This window comes from Alexandromys fortis, unplaced genomic scaffold (assembly GCF_014885135.2).
Source record: "Alexandromys fortis isolate MF-2015 unplaced genomic scaffold, M_Fortis_MF-2015_v1.1 scaffold_9, whole genome shotgun sequence".
Taxonomy (NCBI): Eukaryota; Metazoa; Chordata; class Mammalia; order Rodentia; family Cricetidae; genus Alexandromys; species Alexandromys fortis.
Genome location: NW_026067892.1, coordinates 14,331,227 through 14,349,748, shown reverse-complemented (window position 1 = coordinate 14,349,748; position 18,522 = coordinate 14,331,227). Strand labels below are relative to the sequence as shown.

Here is an 18,522-nt window from a genome sequence, read left to right as displayed (position 1 = left end):
GGATGGGGGGGGGGATGGGTCTTCATTCGGTGCCATCGAAGAGACTTAGTGAGCTAAGGGAAAGCCGGACCGCGCGACTTGTCTACAGTTCCTGGGGGGTGCGGGCAGGTACCTCTTCTCTAAGTGAAGTTTCCCACCCGTGACTCATCCGTCCCTTCGTGGCAGCTCTCCATGCAGGCTACCAGGAATGGGCTGTGAGGTTAGAGAATAGAAAGGCAAGGACTCCATTGACCGGCAAAGTGCGTTAAACTGTTTTCCTGTTAACTAAACCCTGGAACACACTTTGTCCCAACCTTATTTGTTTGGAATCGGTGAACACTCTTGCAACAGTGAAAGTGTGTGTTCACAGGGTTCAAACAGGGTGAAGAGACCTCTGTCCTAGCCGCATCTTCCAGGGATTTTAAGACTTATGACATGTCATCAACATGCTTTCTGGCCTCCACTTTCTCATCTGGACCAGGAAGGGGTAGTTTCAAGTGGATTTTGTGACTTCCTTTGAGGCTAACTAAATATGCCTGCTTTCTGACAGCCAGGGCCTCGCCCCAACATTGTGAGCAGTGGAGGGAGGGAAAGAAATTGGACTCAGGGGCCTCTAGAGCTGGCTCATCAGCTAAGAGCAGCTACTGCTCTGGCAGGGGACCTGAGTTTGGTTTGCAGTACCCAAGTTGAGAAACACATAATCATTTGTAACTCCAGCTCCAAGGGATCCAACATCAACATATTCACATGCACATGCCAAGACACATGCATGTACATACACATATGCATGTACACGCTCTAAATCAGTAAATGTTTTTTAAAAAGAAAAAAAAAAGGGTCCAGTCTGCTCTGGTAATAAGAAAAATAATTTAGAGTTAGATTTTTGAGGGAAAGGTTTTCACCTGTCTTGTTTGTATTTTCAGTGTTTCATTTCAACATAATTTGGCTTTGGTTCATTTAGATATATTTGCAAATAAACACATATTAAATCGCTGTGTGGTGGTGGCACACACCTTTAATCCAAACACTCAGGAGGCAGAGGCAGGTAGATTTCTGTGAGTTCGAGGACAGCCTGGTCTCCAGAGTGAGTTCCAGCACAGCCAGGACTACACAGAGAAACCCTGTCTCAAAATAAACAAGCAAATAAACTATATATATATATATATATATACTATAAATAACTATATATAAACTATAAATAGATCTACCTATAAATTCAATCACTTCAAAGTAATAAGGCACTAGGTGATTTTGATTTTGCCCTTCATAGATTATTTGTTGTATCTGTGTGATGAAGTTCGTAGGTCTTGTCTGATCCACCCAGTTTTCATATTGGAACCCTGAGGAGCAGAGAGCTAACTGATGCGTGGCTCCAGCTCCCTAAACCCCTTTGAAACTCTGTGGCTGTTAACTTTCTAGTTTTCTAGCCCAGCACACAGTCACACATGCACAAGCATACACACACACACACACTTTATTTTATGTGTGTGGTAGTTTTATCACGTGTGTTTCTGGTGCCCCCAAAAGCCCTGAAGTGGAATGTCAAATCCCTTGGAACTGGAATTACAGACATTTGTAGCCACTGTGGGGGTGCTGAGAATCGAACCTGTGTCCTCTGGAATAGCAGCTAGTGCTCTCAGCCCCTGAGCCACCTCTCCATCGCCTCCTCATTAGGGTGCTTTCTTCACTCTAGTGCACCTGTCTTATTCCCCGTCTCCCTTGCCAGTTCTTCCTTCTCTTTCCTTTGCCCCATCCCTTCTCTTCCTCCCCCCATCCCATCTGTCACTCAATTGCTCCAGTATTGAATTATTGCCAGATTTTTCTGTCCTGCCTTCCAGCTCCCAAAGAACCATATGGAAATTTCATATTCATTATGAAAGCTTGGCTGATAGCTTAGGCTTGTTCCTAACTAGCTCTTATCACTTAAATTAACCCATATTTTTATTGATCTACGTTCTACCACATAGCTTTTTACTGATATGGGATGTCCTTCTGTGTACATGTTGCTTTTATTGGTTGATGAATAAAACTGTTTTGGCCAATGGCTTAGCAGAGTACAGCCAACTGGGAAATCCAAACAGAGATAAGAGAAAGAGTAGGCGGAGTCAGGGAGACACCACGTAGCTGCCAAAGAAGAAGGGCACCAGAACTTTACCAGTAGGCCACTGCCTTGTGGTGATACACAGATTAATAGAAATGAGTTAATTCAAGATGCAAGAGCGAACCAGAAATACCCCTGAGCCATTGACCAAGCAGTGCTGTAATTAATATAGTTTCTGTGTGATTATTCAGGTCTGGGCAGCCAGGAAATGAAAAAGCAGTCTCTGTTTACATTTTACTTCTATCCCATTTTGTGTTCAACTTGTTCTGAGTCTGTCTGGCCTCTCTGCTCTTCTTCCTAGTGTTCTCCTTGCTACCCAAAATCTTGCTGAGCTATCAGCCATTCAACTTTTTATTAAACCAATCAGAGCGACACATATTCACAGTGTACAGAAAGATTATTCCACAAGACTGAATTATACCTTCTAGTTTTTTTCTTCCTTTAGGGTTGAGGATATAGAGTCCTTGGTTATTGTCAAGAAAGCCTTGGGTTTGATCTCCAGCACTCTGTAAACCAGGCGGGTTGGCTCTGGTTTATAATTCTAGTGCTTGGATGGTAGAAGCAGGAAAATCAGAAGCTCATTGATATATAGGGAGTAGAAATACAGCCTGGGACACTAGCAGACAACGAAGCAAAACAGAACCGAGAGAAACCGGGCATCTTGTAACTTGGATTGTTTTAATCAAGACCTTGTGAGCCCAGCACCCACCTAGCAGTGACATCGACCCTTTTGGGTTGATGGATTGAAATCTAAGCCTTACCAAGCTTCACCTGCCCTGCTGTAGGATTGAGTCCCGCCTCCATTTCTGCATGGGGCATTCTGCAGAGACACCAGTGTGGCGTCCACGCCCCTTGTCTCTACTGTGCACACGGTAGGAGTGTTTGACACGAAGCCTTTCACAGCAGCCATCCCTGGGTTCACTAGCAATCGGTTCAGAAAGCAAACTAAGAGAAGAACACAGTGGGGAGGGATGGAGAGCTGTGTGACGTGAGAGCTGCCATTGGCAGATGTGCTGGGCAGGAAAGCCCAGCACCTTGGGTTTGGTTACTGCCCCCCCCCCCCCGACCTCCCCAGATTCTGGAGAGTTCAGTGTGTGAGAGAGAGAGACTCATTTTGCTAGTTTACACTTAGCTAATATATCCAATCTGATGGCATCATTACCCCAACCAGGAGAAGCTTCTTGGATAATGAGTGACAGGCAGATAGTCCACACAAACGGGTGTGGCAGGAGCTGTCTTTACCGTGGGTATCGAGTCAGTGGAGGACTTTTGGCTTACACTGTGAACAGGTGCCAAAAAAAAAAGCTTATTTTTTTCCTAATCTCCATATGTAATTTCTACTAATAAATATTTCTTCACCTTTACATCTACATGGAAAAATTGCCTCCTACACCAGCTCCACCTTCCAGCCAGGTCCAAACCCCTTACTCCCAACGTTATCATTAGACCCAGGATTCCAGCTGCCTTTGGTTATGAAGGCTTCACGCAAATACGGACCAAAGGGCGTGAATCATGAAATGGTGCCCCTTTCCCCTCCCCATTTCCCCCAAGTGAAATAACAGTTTATTCTGCAGCCTTTCAAATCACTCCCACAAAATTGGCAAGCCAATACAATCGACGCATTCCTGCTAATCCACCCTGAAGTAAATACACGGTGGCAAAGCTGCCACATTCGCCAAGACCATAGCTCCCCAATTACTGAAGAATTAACTAGGGATATAATGAGGGAGGGCTAAGTGTAACTCAGTGCAGAGGGAAGCAGCCTTGCCCTTCTGTGTCTAACCTGCCAACGGAAACTTTCTATACGTTCGAGAACGTGGAAGTACAGCTAACTCCCATGTTTGCTTTTTTAAAAAAAATCGCACCACGTTTTTTTGAGTTCAATCTAAGGACGGACAAAATGTCCCCAAGAGATGCTAGCTTGAGGGCTTTGCTGGACTAAGCCAATTTCCTGGCATGCTTGAAGAACCCCTGTGGGAGTGTCTGTTGTGAACCCACACAGCCTGGAGTTTGAGCTTTGCTGGGTGTTCATGGAAAGCAAAAGGAAGTTAGCTGTCTGGTTGTCTATGCATGCTGGAATGGGGAGGTCAGAAAACCTGGGTTTGGGTCCCAACTTTACGCTAGGAGCAATAATAGCACTAGGAACAACCAATTTGTTTAATGTTATACATCATATCCCTGGAGGTTTTTAATATGCATTTTAGCCTTACAGTGATCCCGGGAGGCAAGGAATGCACCTCTCAAGGGCCCTGATGAGGAAACACAGGCTCAGATAGGTGTTAATTGCCGGTTACCTTGCGGAGATCTCTTCTACCATATAGCTAAAGCCCGGGTCTAGGTCCAGAGGAAGCAGGTGCTCCGCTTTGTACACAGCAAGGTTGATCTGAAACGGGCATAATTAGTCTAGAATTTCCAGCCCATTGCTTGGGTCGTTGGACCATGATGTCTCCGAGCACCCGAGCTGGCTTGGGAGGTGAACCGTTTCACATTTCATCCCTTTGGCCAGGAAACCACTTCGGCACTCTGATTGGATCCCAGCAACCGCCATCGCTGTAGACGGGCAGTCAGGAGAGGAAACGAAATGCTAATCGCGTCTTTGGCTGTTCCAGAAGGATCTTCCAGCCTATAAACGGACATATTGCAGAGGCTCTTTAGTGGTTACGATCAGTAAAGATTTGCCACCACTTTAATCTCTGAGCCCAGTCCACCCACAGGCCTCTAGAAAATGCCTGATTGATCAGACATCGTCGCCTGTTTCAGCTCCTTGTCTATTGGAAGGGGAAGAACCTTCCGGAAGCGTGGGCACCCTGGAAGAAGGCTCTCTCTGTTCCTGGATCACATGTAGACAGTCTAGAGTCAAGGCTATGCTTTAAGTGAGCTTGGGACCACCAGAGCCCCATAGAGGGGGACACAGGAACATTTTTTTTTCATTCATTAGACACTTATATAACGGAGTGGATTTTATTGCGAGTATACTCTGTATAGGAACAACTGAAAATATCTAAAGAGCTCTGCAAAGCTCTGTGTGCTGAATCTTCTCGTTAAAAATGCAAAATTTAAGTTTAATTTTAATAAGAATAGAAATGTAGTTTTTGAAGACAAAGAGAAGCAAATGAAAGCGTTACAGATAGAACATAGTCACGCCACACCCATTAATGGCGCCATTTGTAAATTTCAATTCAGTTGACTTAAGAGCATAAAGCTCTTTTTTTTTTTTTTGGTAATTTGGTTTGTTTATAAAACAATCCTATTTTGTGAGTTCTTGGATACTGAGATCTAAAAGTAAAAACAAAACAAAACTTTCAGCAAGATATGGGACATAGCTCCTTCCAGAATATTCTTCAGAAACAAGAGCCCTCCTCTTTATAAGTATAATTTATTCTTTTTCTGTAGTTACTAATTAACTGTAGCAAAGTTGTTGCGAATAAGGCTACAGTGACTGGCGAGAAGAAAAGCTCAGTAAAACGAGGCAAGAGCCCCATCTCTCCAAACAAAACCAACAAAACAAAACAGCAAAGAACTCTCAAACTGGCAGCTTTTTACATAAATTCTTCTATCCCAAATTTAGATGGCCCCATCCCCAGGTCACCTCAGACTATTCTTCCTCTTCCCCTATTTCTGATTTCTTGCCCTTCATTTAATTATTATTTATCAAATGACTTAGGGGTTTCTATGGTAATTTTCCACTTAAGAAATCAGTTTCTTTTTGGCTCCAAGAACCCATGTTTGTGCTTTCCTTAGTTGCCTTCTGGGAGCTGTCTGTGGTCCCGGCTTTGTTTTCTCCTGCGGTCTAAGGGCCCAAACCCAGGCCCTCCCACCAAGCTAGGCAAGTGCCTTGCCCAGCTACACCCAGCCCCTCCCTTGCTGGCCTTAAGCCTCCCTTTTTCTGTGAGAGGTGCTCAGTGCATGAGCTCAGGCCTCAGTGGTGTCTTGGATAGATTTATACTTCTCAGTCGCAAGAACATTTTTGAGTTTCTTTCCTAGGCAGTGAAAATAGATTTGTGGGAGGAAGAAAGATGAAAAAAAAAAAAAAAGGAAGTCTGCATTAGTGCCCCTGCATTGAATACTGTTTGGGTAGATAAACACTCCTTAAGAGAGGAGAAGATGGTGAGAGGGGTCAGCAGATAAAGACTCTTGCCGACAGTTGGGAGACCTGTGAGTCCTGGGACCCACATGGTGGATGGAACAGACTTGCAAATCATCCTCTGAGTGCTGAGGCACACACTCCACCTACTTCACATGATTAGACAGACAGACAGACAGACAGACAGACAGACAGAATAAAAAATACCCAGACTGACATTTACTAGATTAAGAAAAACCTTTGTGTCCCTCCTGTGCACACTATCACTCAGTGTTGAGTGAACATTTGATGGACCCCGGTTACGGCCGGGCCCAAGGCTTTGACTTAACCTGAGAATGAATGAGACCATCTTATATTTGGCTCCCAGGTAAGAGATGCCTCTAAAAGATTATTCACGCCCAAAGCAGTAGTGAGAACAGCAAAGCTCTCAGAAAGGTTTGTTTCTTTACTATCCATTTGTTTTTAGATGGGGGGGGGGTTCTCTGTGTAGCCCTGGGTATCCTGAAACTCACTTTGCAGACTGCCTGCCTCTGCCTTCTGAGTGCTGGGATTAGAGGTGTGTGCCACCACACCTGGCAGGTACGAATGTTAACTGATGCCTGCCGGTCTCTCTCATTTGACCCCACAGATGTCCTCAGCAGGCGTTTTGTAAGGGGGAAACTGAGGCATAAAGAGAATAAAGTGTCCAAATCCTAAGTCCACAAAGTGAGGAAGTGGTAGAAGCAGGAAGCCAGTTCAGGTCTACTTGACCCCAAGACTCCATGGATTTTTTTTAAAATCTTATTTACTTATGAGAGAGAGAGAGAGAGAGAGAGAGAGAGAGAGAGAGTTATATACATGTTTGGGTGCAAATACACATGTGTATACAGAGTCTATGGAAGCCAGAGGTTGACATCAGGTGTCATCCTCCATCCTCCACCACTGATTGGCCTAAATTGGCTGGCCAGCAAGCTCCAGGGACCAGGCTACTGCTACCCTGCATCCCCCCACAACCCTCCTCTCCAGTGTAGGAGTTACAAATGTGTGCTACTGTCTGTCTTCTTTACTAAGTCATCTCCCTGACCCCAGGAGCCTAAGGTGCTGTTTTAAGATTGTTTTTATACATACGAGTGTTTTATCTGCAAATACTCTGGTGCTCAAGGAAGCCAGAAATGGGCGTTGGATCTCCTGAAATTTGAGTTATGAGTGATGGTGAGCCACCACGCCTGTGCTGAGAGCTGAGCCTGGGTCCTTTGCAAGAGCAGTATGCATTCTTAATCACTGAATCATCTTTCTGCCCCAAGAGCCTATGGTTTTAACCACCAATTCCTCCCAGCACTTTGCCCTAGTCATCTGTGATCATTGGTAAGGATGCGAATCCCTCACCACCATCCTAGAACGGTGGAGTCTGATTCTCTGCAGAGCAGGCCCAGGGATCCCACTCGACCATCCTCCTCGGTGAGTTCCATTTATCCAAAAGCACTGGTGTGCTGTCCTAGGCATTTTTGAGCTTCGTCCATATTGTCCCAACTTTCCCACACCTCTCCTGCCTAAGATTCTCAGCTGACTCCTAAGGCAAAGAGGGAAGATGCCAGGAAGACTGGAGGAGAAAGCTGGAGGGATCCCACTGTCGCAGGATGGCAAGTGGTACCGCCAACATTTTGGCTTTTCCAGGTTTTTTTCTTTCCTTGTAAGGAAGCTGTTGGCAGCCTTTCAAACAGCAAAGTGTAGCAACATGGAAACGCATATGCTATAATAAGTAGAGAGAGGCGGTGGGGGGAGGCAGAACACAGAATTGCGCGGCTGCTGCTATTCAACAGCGTAATAGCACGTCTGCCTGTGAGCTGGGAACATCCACACAAAACCAGAGCGCAACGGGCTGCCCTAGTGGGTTACAGGCAACTGTAAAACAAACAAACAAATCGACTTAAGACAGCAATTTTCACTATTAACGCCGGAATGTTTATGCAATGAAAGCTTTAAAAGCCACCAAATGGCTCATGGGGAGAAAGGAACGGCCCACTGTTCTCTTGCCGTAGGGGGCAAAACGTCTTGTGGAACAGTTGCTTTTGGCTCTGGAAACCAATACAGTACACTCGCAGGGGTCCGCTCTCCTGGCTCTGCTGACAGAGGCATCTGGAGCTAGACGTGTGTACACAGAAGGGCTGCAGTGGATGGTGGGTGCCCAGGAGACGGGCAGCTGTTGACTTCTGAGTCACTGTCCAAAGCAGGGCTGGTGGGACCACAGAACCCTGAAAGGACAGAATAGGGAAGGCATCAGGACCCCATGTGTTTAATTTATTTCCATAAACCTGGTTCATTGCATATTTTATATTGTTTAAGAGGTTGTACAAAATGCCTGTCAGGAAGAAAGCTGGTACTCCTGATCCAATAATGCTCTGTGGTCAAAAGCATAACAACAGTGATAACATTAGACAAGGGTTGCACAGTATCTAGGGCAGGCATCTCTCATACCTTATCTCATTATTTTTTTTTTCCCCGATAACACCCAAAGTACAGATTTACTTTCCCACGTAGTCAGCGAAGAGGAGACTGCAGCCGAACACCCACATTCTACAAATGCATGTTTTCAGGTGTGGCTGAGGACGAACCATAATGCAGGAAAAAATGTACCCAGTTCACATGTATGAGGGTGCATGTGGGCATGCATGCATGCATGTGTGTGTAGGTGTGTAGGCTTAAAGTTGGTTCTGACGCCTTCCTCAATGGTTCACTTCTTTTTTACTGAGTCCAGGGACAGGTGGGACAGGGCTGAGGTGGGGGGGGGGTAGGAGAATGAAGAATCAGGGAGTTGTCAGCCAGGTAAGAGGAAACAGAACAAGTATAAGATGAGTTAACAAGCCATGCACCACATGGCAACACGTAAATTAATGAATATGGGTTAATTTAAGCTGTAAGAGCTCGTTAGTGGTAAGCCTAAGTTATTGGCTTTTATAATAAATAAGTCTCCATGTAGTTTATTGGTGAAGCCGGTGGTCCCTATGAAAAACCCCACCTACAGAATTAGGGACGGTGGGGGCGGGGGGGGGGGCTGAAACAAGATGGAGTGCTTTTTGAATAAGAGATTTATTAGTAGAGTTCTTTTTTTGTTGTTTTGCTTTGAGACAAGGTCTCACCAATAAGTGCTGGCTGGCTTGGAACTCTTTGCCTCCCAAGCGCTGGGATTAAAGTCATGCACCACCATCCAGAATTAATAGAGCTCTTCATGTCACAGAATGGCAGCATGGCTGGGGCTCCCAGTGGAGTTCAGGTCCGAAAGAAAAATAGGCCTCCCATCCCCTCTTGAAGACGAGAGAGAGAGAGAGAGAGAGAGAGAGAGAGAGAGAGAGAGAGAGAGAGAGAGAGACCCATTCCATGTAATTGTTGAGTTCCTAGTACTTGGTAGTCATATTGTCTCTAACTCTTAGGTGGCAGGGGATGGGGAAAGGTTTAGCACTTGGCTCAATGCAAGTCCATCGCATGGGGGCGTGACACTTCCAGCTCCAGGTTGCTAGGGTGAACTTACTTTGGGGAAGGAGTTTATAGACTCACAAGCAGATGCTGGATGGGTGCGCGCCACCTTCTCCCCCAAAGAGTGACAATCACAGAGTCAGCTATGAGGGTGGAGAAAGAGGCTGCCACAAATGAATGTGGCCCGAGTTAGCCCAACCCTAACAAGGACCGATAGGAATATGGGTATGAACCACTTTCATGAGCTTTAAGGTTCTGTGCCCTGCGGTGAAGACAAGAGGCGGATGATGAAGGTGCCAGGGCGAGGAAGCTGAGGGTGCTGATGCTGTGAGCTGAGGAGTCTGATCACTAAACTGCTCACTTCATTCATTCGTAGAAGGGCGGAAAACCGACGGTATCCGAGGGGCATCTCTGCGATGCACACCACTTTCTCATTTCCTATAAATCTCTTCTCGTGCTAATAAACTTTGACTAGTGGAATTCCTTGAGGGCAAGGGAGTGCGAATCCCAGAAAGAAATATATTGAAAAATTAGAGAGGCATTCTCATCGCTAATGACTTGGTCAACTGAGATAGGGCATTAGACCTCATTTCTGTTTTGTTATTAGGCGGAACGGGCTTTATTCCTTGGTGTCGAAAATATGAGCTTTTGATATTGCTGCGGAGTGTAATTGACTCTTCTGAGCCCTGTTTGAACTCAGTGATTCATCATTTTTCAAATTAGTAAGGACAGCATTAGGGTAATCTGAAGTGATCAAGAGCGAAAACTTCCCAGCGCCTTCCACAACAATGGAGGAAGCTGCCACCCGCGTGTCTCTTACCCCGTTGCCATTTAGGTTTAACGCCCAATTGGAACCCCTTCCTTTAATTTCTTTTCCCCTGGAGGTGTTTTTCTCCTCGCTCCTGGCAGCCGCAGGAAGTGTGTCCATGCGACGTGCGCCTTGGTTGGTTGAACTGGGTAGAAGTGACCGCCCTTGTGAAAGACAAGACACTGAAGAGTCAGGCCCTTTCTGGGCCATCCATCTTTAGAGCTTTCTCCCCCCACGGGGCTGGGCTGTAGGCACCCACGGCCTGCCGAGCCCTGGCTCTCCGCTTTCTCTTTGTCATTATGCCATTGTCAGTTCTGCCGTGTATTCAGTGATTAATCATCATTTGGAAGGGGCTGCCGGGAGCCCATAGAAAAGAGGCAGTTCCCCCCGCGGGTGGCTCCCCTGGGATTAGTCAAAAATGGGAATGGCTTGCCGCTGAGGCTTTGTCGGGAGAGGCAGGGATGCCACCTCGGTTTCTTTGGCGGGAAGGGAATTGAGTTGTATAAACCTGGGAAATCAACCCAGTCACACAAAAATTAAATAAATAAACAAACAAACAAATAAAATAAACCCGCATTCAGAACGAGTCATTTGAAGGTGTCCCCTAGGGGTGCTGTTTACCGTTAAAGCACACGGGCAGTTACAACTTTCAAGTTTTTTTTTTTTTTTTTAAAAATCCGGGGTATTCACATGCATATCCCTGTCAACATAACAGCTTAAAAATAATTCTGAGGAGGATGAGGCACCTGGCGTTTCACCAACAACTGCTTCTTACCTGAGTAAAATATCCAAGATGCTTTTTACCCACAATCGCCACAACGATGGTCATGTGGATCTTTAAGTTGACATTATACTTATAATAATAATAATAATATTGATATTATTTAGAAAAAAAGAACCTGGCAACAAAGGCTTTGGTTCTATGAAATTTAAAGGTTTAAAGATGATGGTTTCCATGGAAATACATAAAGGATGGGCAACGAGCTCCCGAGATAGAAATTAGGGTAACTTAGTGTTGCCAGATGAGGAAATGAGGTGTCTGGGTTGGGAAGGGAGATAAACCCAGGGAGAGGACAGGGAGGAGCTTGGGAACACCACCCAGCCTCCTGCCGCCTGCCCAGCCTGCCCCATTATCATCCATGTGACTTCTAAGTAAGAAGGTGGGTTTCTAGAACAGGGCGAGTGAGTCATCAGTGGAAAGTAAAAAAGATTCTGTGTGTGCATGGACGTGTAAGCGCCTGTTTCCTTTACTTCTCTCTTGATTGATGTGATCGTGGGGGATGGTCCCCCAGAAAATGTCTCCTTTCAGTGGGATAGCTGGGATCCCAAACAGGTTCTGCACACCGAACTCATTTTCATTGTAACCAGAATATGAGTTTCAGTGAGCCAGTGAAAAACACATGAAGGGAATTGGCATTTAGTTTGAGAAGCAAACTGACCCCTTGTCCTGCGACTCCCCTTTTTACCCAGCTTTGCCTGAGACGTGATGCTCCCTTGTATCTCTGCTTGCTTGGTCTCAGCTTGGTCTCTGAAGTCTAGATGCCCTCTTGAAGGGATGCCCAGGGTGTGTGTGTGTGTGTGTGTGTGTGTGTGTGTGTGTGTGTGTGTGTATGGGGGGGCAAATGAGGGGATTCCCTCCCCCAGAACAACTGCTACTTAGGCTTGAGCCCTAGTGGGATGCACTGCCAGGGACAGCTGAGGGCCACAGTTATTCCTTGATGGGCAGTTGCCTGGGGCTGGAAGCAGCTGCTGCCTGGCAGGGACATAGGCCAGAGTAATAGGGAAGCTGGCAGCCTGGGAGGTAGAAGAAGGGGTCCTGGAGAGGATGATCAAGAGGAAGAGAGGCAGGTGATGGAGGCAGGAGAAGTGTAGAGTTGGTGAGCATCCCAAAGTCATCTTCTAGAAAAAGACCGAGATCCTGAACCCAGGCCTCAATTCCACCCCCACCACAATGTAAACCATTTTGGCGTTTCACCCCACTCCTGGCTGCCAGAAGACATCAGAGACAGAATCTCTCTCCAGGTATGGCGTTGCCTCTGAACAGGCATCTCTTTTCAGAGCCATGGGTCCTTAACTGTGGTCTCTGGAGCAGCAGTGTTGGCATTGCCTGACAGCTTCTTAAAAACGTTCTTCCTTAGGCTCCCATAGACCTAACCAGAGCAGAATCTTAGCAGTGTTTGTGAGTGTGTGTGCACCTGTGAGTGTGTGTGAGTGTGTCTGTGTCTGTATTTGTGAGTGAGTGTGTGTGTGTGTGTGTGTGTGTGTGAGAGAGAGAGAGAGAGAGAGAGAGAGAGAGAGAGAGAGAGAGAGAGTTGGCAGGGCAGCAAACTCTTAACAAGCCTTTTGGGTAAATCTGTCTTATAAAAACCACAGACCTAAATGTAGAGATTTAAAGAACAGACGAACAAGAGTGTTTTTGCTTTGTTTGTTCGTCTGATATAGAGTCTTGCTTCATGATCTAAGATTAGCCTGGGACTTACTGGATAACCAACAAGGGCCTTGAACTCCCTCTTCACCGATTCCTGTGCTGGCCACCATACCCACCTCATTTGGAGCCATTTATCAGTGGATTGGGGCAATTGGATGAAGGCAAACAGGGCCTTTCTAGTCCTGTCCCTCTTACAGGGGCAGAAGGCGCCTACTGCACTTGGAACTCAAGTTCTCCAGCCAAGATCACTGAGCCACTGAATACAAGGATGGAAATAAATGCTAGGGGAATTTCAGCTCTAGACATAGACTCCTGGAAAGATGAAGAGGCGGTGTCCTTCCTTCCTCCCTCCCTCTTTTCCTCCCTCCCTCCTTCCCTGTCTCCCTCCCTCCTTCCCTCCCTCCCTCCCTCCCCCCCCCCCCCCCCCCCCCCCCCCCCCCCCCCCCTTCCTTCCCCCCTCCTTTCCTTTTTTCCCTCCCCCCCCCCCCCCCCCCCCCCCCCCCCCCCCCCCCCCCCCCTCCCCCCTTCCCCCCCTCCCTCCCCCCCCCCCCCCCTCCCCCCCTCCCCCCCCCCCTTCCCCCCTCCCTCCCTCCTTCCCTCCCTCCTTCCCTCCCTCCCTCCCTCCCTCCCTCCCTCCCTCCCTCCCTCCCTCCCTCACTTCCTTCCTCCCTTCCTTCCTTTTTTCCCTTTCTCCCTTCCCCTTTCTCTCTCTCCCTCCCTACCTCCTTTCCTCTCTTTGGAGCTGAGAATGGCCTTGAACTCCAGTCAAGTTCAAGAGCCTCTACCACCCAGGTGCTAGGCTTGCAGGTGATGGCTATTGTCTGGCCTTTCTGCCTCTTTCCCCACAACTCTACTGCTGTGTCTGCGTGAGGAAGAAAGGAGGTCTTTATTACTTTAAGATCTGGCTTTATTACTTTAAAATTTGGTGTGTGCATTGTGTTACGAAAGAGTGTAAGGACATGAGGATTTCTCTATCTTAAGTCCTCCTTCAGCGTTACCAAGGACATTTGATGGGAGAGGACAGGCCTGTTCTTAGGGTTCAATGATTGGGCCACTTGAGTTCCAAACAGTTGTGAGTGGGCTAGAACTTGACAGATCCTATATCCCTTAGTCCCTTTGGTCCTAATCCACTGATAAACAATGATTCACAAAAGAAAAACAAACAAACAGAAAAACAAAACCAAGCTGTCCTGGTGTTGTCCCAAATAAACAAGGTTCATCGATCCAACCTTCTTGAACCCACTTTTTCGTCTGCTTTATATGGGTTCTTGCAGTGACGAGCTCCAGATGACGCAACTCGTTAGCTACCCACAGACTAAAAGAATCTGTGCTTTTAATTATCCCAACATGACCTCTTCCAAGTTTCAAGAGCGCTTATCTGAAATCTTGACTTTTGGGTTTGGGTGTTGATGCTTCCGAGTCTGAGACAGTCTCTGTCAGTTGTGCAAGCATGAGTCAGTGGCATTGATCAGCAGGGCCCCGCCACACGGCGGAAGAAACCTCAGGTGGAAGTCTCATGTGATCTCTGGCCGTGCCGGCTCACCTCTATGGCATGGTTTGAGGAGCTCTCAAAGACCCCGTCACATTCTTCTGGAACCAATGAGCAAACCTGAGCCATTAGAAACTGGCTTCGGGGCTGAGGCGGTAGCTCAGTTCTCAAAGCGCTGGCACTGTGAGCGTGAGCTCCTGGGTGAAAGGCCCCAGAGTCAACATGAAAGAGCTGGCAACCAGGGCCAGTGAACTGGCTCGGTGAGCAAAGGCACTTGCTACCAAGCCTGATGACCCATGGTTGATCTCTGGGGCAGGATAGACCTAATTCCCAAAAATACACAGAAGCGCGCGCGCACACACACACACACACACAAACTCACACATATGCACGCAGGCATGAATGCAGAGACATACAAAAAAATCAACCAAATTAATGAGTGTAAAAATGTTTTTGAATACCACATGTGGTTTATCATGCTTGCAATCCAGTGCTGCGGAGGTAGAGACAGGTGGCTTGGCGGGGCTTCTTGCCCAGCCAGCCTAGCTTCACGCACACACATAACGTGTGCGCATGCACTTTTGATCATGGCCACATCGCTTTGGTATAGCATTGCATTTGCAAGTATTTTCTGTAGCAGATTTAGCTTTCAAGAAGGCAAAGAACGTATTTCTACGACCTCAGTAACTGTCAGAGAGTAAAACAACAGACTGGCCAACTCTTTGGGGATTCATGTATTCGGACAGAGTCTTGACACTAGCTTACCTCCGAGTGTCACTAGGGTGTGAGAATGAATTTGGCTATACGTTTGGTGACAAATGCCCGAGGCATGCTCCATGCAGTCATGAAAGTTCAGTCTACTGAGAGAACGTACCCCTCCCTCTCCATGTGAATTTCCATTGGTAAAGTTTAGGCATTGCAGGTCTGGCCAGACACGTCACCTTCTGCCCTCTCTCCTCCTTGTGATATCTGAGAGCGATCTGGTTTCAGAGGAATCTTGCTTTCTATTCCTGGAACCAAGAAGACCGGGGAAGCATGTAATGTTGAAATAATGAGCTGGTGTTTACTGGACATTTACTACTATGTCCCGGGGAGTCTTTAATACCCTCACCCTGATTCAGCATTGTGTAATTTGTATGAAGTAGGCACCCAGCCTCTCTCTGCTGCAGAAGAGGACAGCCACAGGAAAGTAAAGGACAAGGACATCACCTAGGGACCCAAAGGGTCTGAACTCAAGGCAAAGCAGGCTTAGCTTGGATACTTTGTATACCGTTTCCTGCTGGAGGACAAAGCGCACTGCAAAATAGAATCCGATCTCAAAAGAATCATTCTGTTGCACCGTGGAGTGTGTGTGTGTGTGTGTGTGTGTGTGTGTGTGTGTGTGATCACAGGAGAACCCAATAGGACACGCACAATGCTCTGGAGAACCAGATTGAACATTGCCGAGGATTCTGGGAGGGAAACCTTGAAACAAATGCCTGACAAGATCTCATTTTTTGGGGGGGGGGCGGGGGTGGGGTGGGGTGCAGGGGTATAACAGGAGAAGGAAAGAATGGCGCAGTGTGGAACAAAGCTTCCTTCCTGCTCTGGTGGTGACCTCCCTGCTTCTGTTCACCCTTTCCTAATAATTTGTCAATTCTCCCTGAAAAGCACTTAGTTGTTATGGTAATGAACATTCTAAAAATATTAACAGAATGATATAGAATACCAGTTCGTAACAGAATTAGCAGAATGTCAGTCTCTGAACGCAGAACCTCTTATTATTTGCTTTGAACTTTGGGGTCTAATGGTGGGACCCTAAGCCATTTGGCATAAAATCCCACTGCACACATGTACAAATTCTGGACCTCACATACAACTTTCGGAGCTCCAGGGTGGCTCCCACTGTAGTGCTTTCTAGGCCCTGTTCCCCTCTTCTCAAGGGCTGTGCACACCACAATTCATGGTTGCATTTATCTCTAAAGTGAGATTTAATAGAAACAGCTGCTTCTCTCATTAGTCAACAATTAGAGCATTAAAGACGTAAGGATTTGTCCGTTTAGAGCAGGAACAGGTCTGAATGTTAGCCTCTGTTGAAGTCTCAAACTCCGTGCTTACGGGTAAAGTCAGAAAAAAGACCAAAGAGAGAGGCAGCCTGTGAACAGGGTAAGTATTAGAAGTCACCATGGTAGGCCTGGAACTTGGAATCTTCTAGATGGTAGATGTTTGTTTAGCCTCAGGATTTAAAATTATGTAAGGAAATGCAACAAAAAGAAATAGGGAAAAGGGTATGGGGAGGAAATGATGATGGGGGAAAACTAAAACTAAGGACAAGTTTAAACAAAATGTCTATCAAGTTTAGTTGCTTGCTTTATATCCCAGCAGCCAATATAATGAAAGAATCACAAACACACATTCAGGAGATGCCCAGATGACTTTCGGCCGTGAAGCCTTTGACGCTTCTGGGCTTTTTTGAAATCCTGCGGTCTTTCGGTCTTGAATGCTCTTCCATTTCTCACGTAACCAATCCTACCTGAACATCTTTTGGAGATAGCAGAAGCAAAGATGATGGTCAAGGTTTCAGTTATACAAGGAGGGCAAGCCCTGCAAGGGGACTGTTGACACAACTGTCTACTTGGAAGTTGCTGAGGCCGTAGATGCGACTTCTTTGTTGTGTGTACACGTGTGTGCCCCGGTGTGACTATGGTGGGGGAAAAAACAATTTGCAGGTGTTAGCTCTTGTTTCCCACCTTGCTGGAGCAGGGTCTCTCTTGTTTCTGCACTGTACAGCATACTCCAGGCTAGATAGCCCGAGAGCTTCCAGTCTCTATGTAAAGGACCTGGCTTATGGATGCATGCTAATAAATTTTTTTTTTAAATGTGCATTCCGAGGTTAGACTTTCAGAACTGATGTTACCCACCGAGCTATCTCCACAGCCCGGAGAGCATAGATAATGTCTCTCCTGAGTCCCTCTTTTTCCCAACACCCCCCACCATGCCCCCATAGACTCATATACAAGATAAGTTGGCGAGGTGACAGATGTATAGGAGTGACTGATTATGATGACGATTTCACCATGTATATAGGTATTGACACCCTTTAGTTGTACACACACAGTCTGGGAATGAAAAGAGCTGTAACAGGTACAATATGCGCGAGTTTATTTCAGCGGGGTTTGCCTCTGTCTTCAGTGAAATTGAGTCATTATCTCTTAAAGTAGCATTGTTTACAGAAAACAAATAAAATCCTCCGCTCATCTTTCATTTTGACAGTCCAAGTAAACATGGGGTTTGTGTTTATCCAGGATGGAATTGATTATTGTATTAGCGATCTCTCGCTGTCTGACAGATCACCAAAATCTCAGTGACTGCAAACAAGCACGTGTCATCGCACACGGTGTGGGTTGGGGATTTGGAGGCAGCGGAGACGTTGCCCACACTGTCGGTCATGGGAGAGAGCAGCGGGAGGATCCTATTCCAAGATGGCAAGCTCAAACTGTTGGCAAGGGACTGAACTCTTCACTTAATAGACCCCCTGCCTCCATAAGGCTCCTAGAGTGTCCCCGTGACACAGCAGCAGACTTCTCTCATATAGACATCAAAAGCAAAGACAGGTGTGGGGGAGGGGACGCAACATCCCTTCCCATCCAAGCCATGGGAGTTATATACCTCCCCCTCCTGGGATACTGGTTAGATACACTGCTCTTCAGTGTGGGAGAGGTGTCTGCAAGCCCCTGAACGCTATGAGGTGTGAATGTTGAAGCCTACTCCAGTGGCTGAGTCAGAAGTGAGCCGCTTAATAACTCCTAATGAATATTCTCTTGTCAGTGTGAGAAGAAGGAAGAAATGCCTAGGAGGAGGAGGAGGAGGGTGGGGGAGGAGGAACGCTCGCCGGTTCTTTTTATTTCCTTCTGTGAGCGACTGCCCGTTTCTCAAGCAAAGCATCAAATGATATCAGGTGTAACTCTTTGGTTGTGGACACATGGGGTAAGTCTGGCCAACTCAACAGGGGAACATGAGTCATTAAAGCACCCCGGGGTTCCTCGCAGGAGGTGAGGACAGATGAATGACGAGGTTAATTGAGAGCAAATATCTCTACAGCCCGAGACTGCAGCAGCAGGGATAAGAAGCAAGAGCTTCAGAGTCCTTCAGCGGCGGGATCCGCTCCGCAGACCCTCTGAGTGCCCAGAAGAGAGAGTTTCAC

At 46.8% G+C, this 18,522-nt stretch overlaps 1 long non-coding RNA gene across 1 annotated transcript in view; it reads left to right on the top strand.

The window, feature by feature from the left end:
- LOC126501179 (uncharacterized) overlaps positions 1-18,522 on the top strand; it is a 38,790-nt gene that overhangs the window by 649 nt on the left and 19,619 nt on the right. The gene's annotated exons all lie outside the window — the stretch shown is intronic.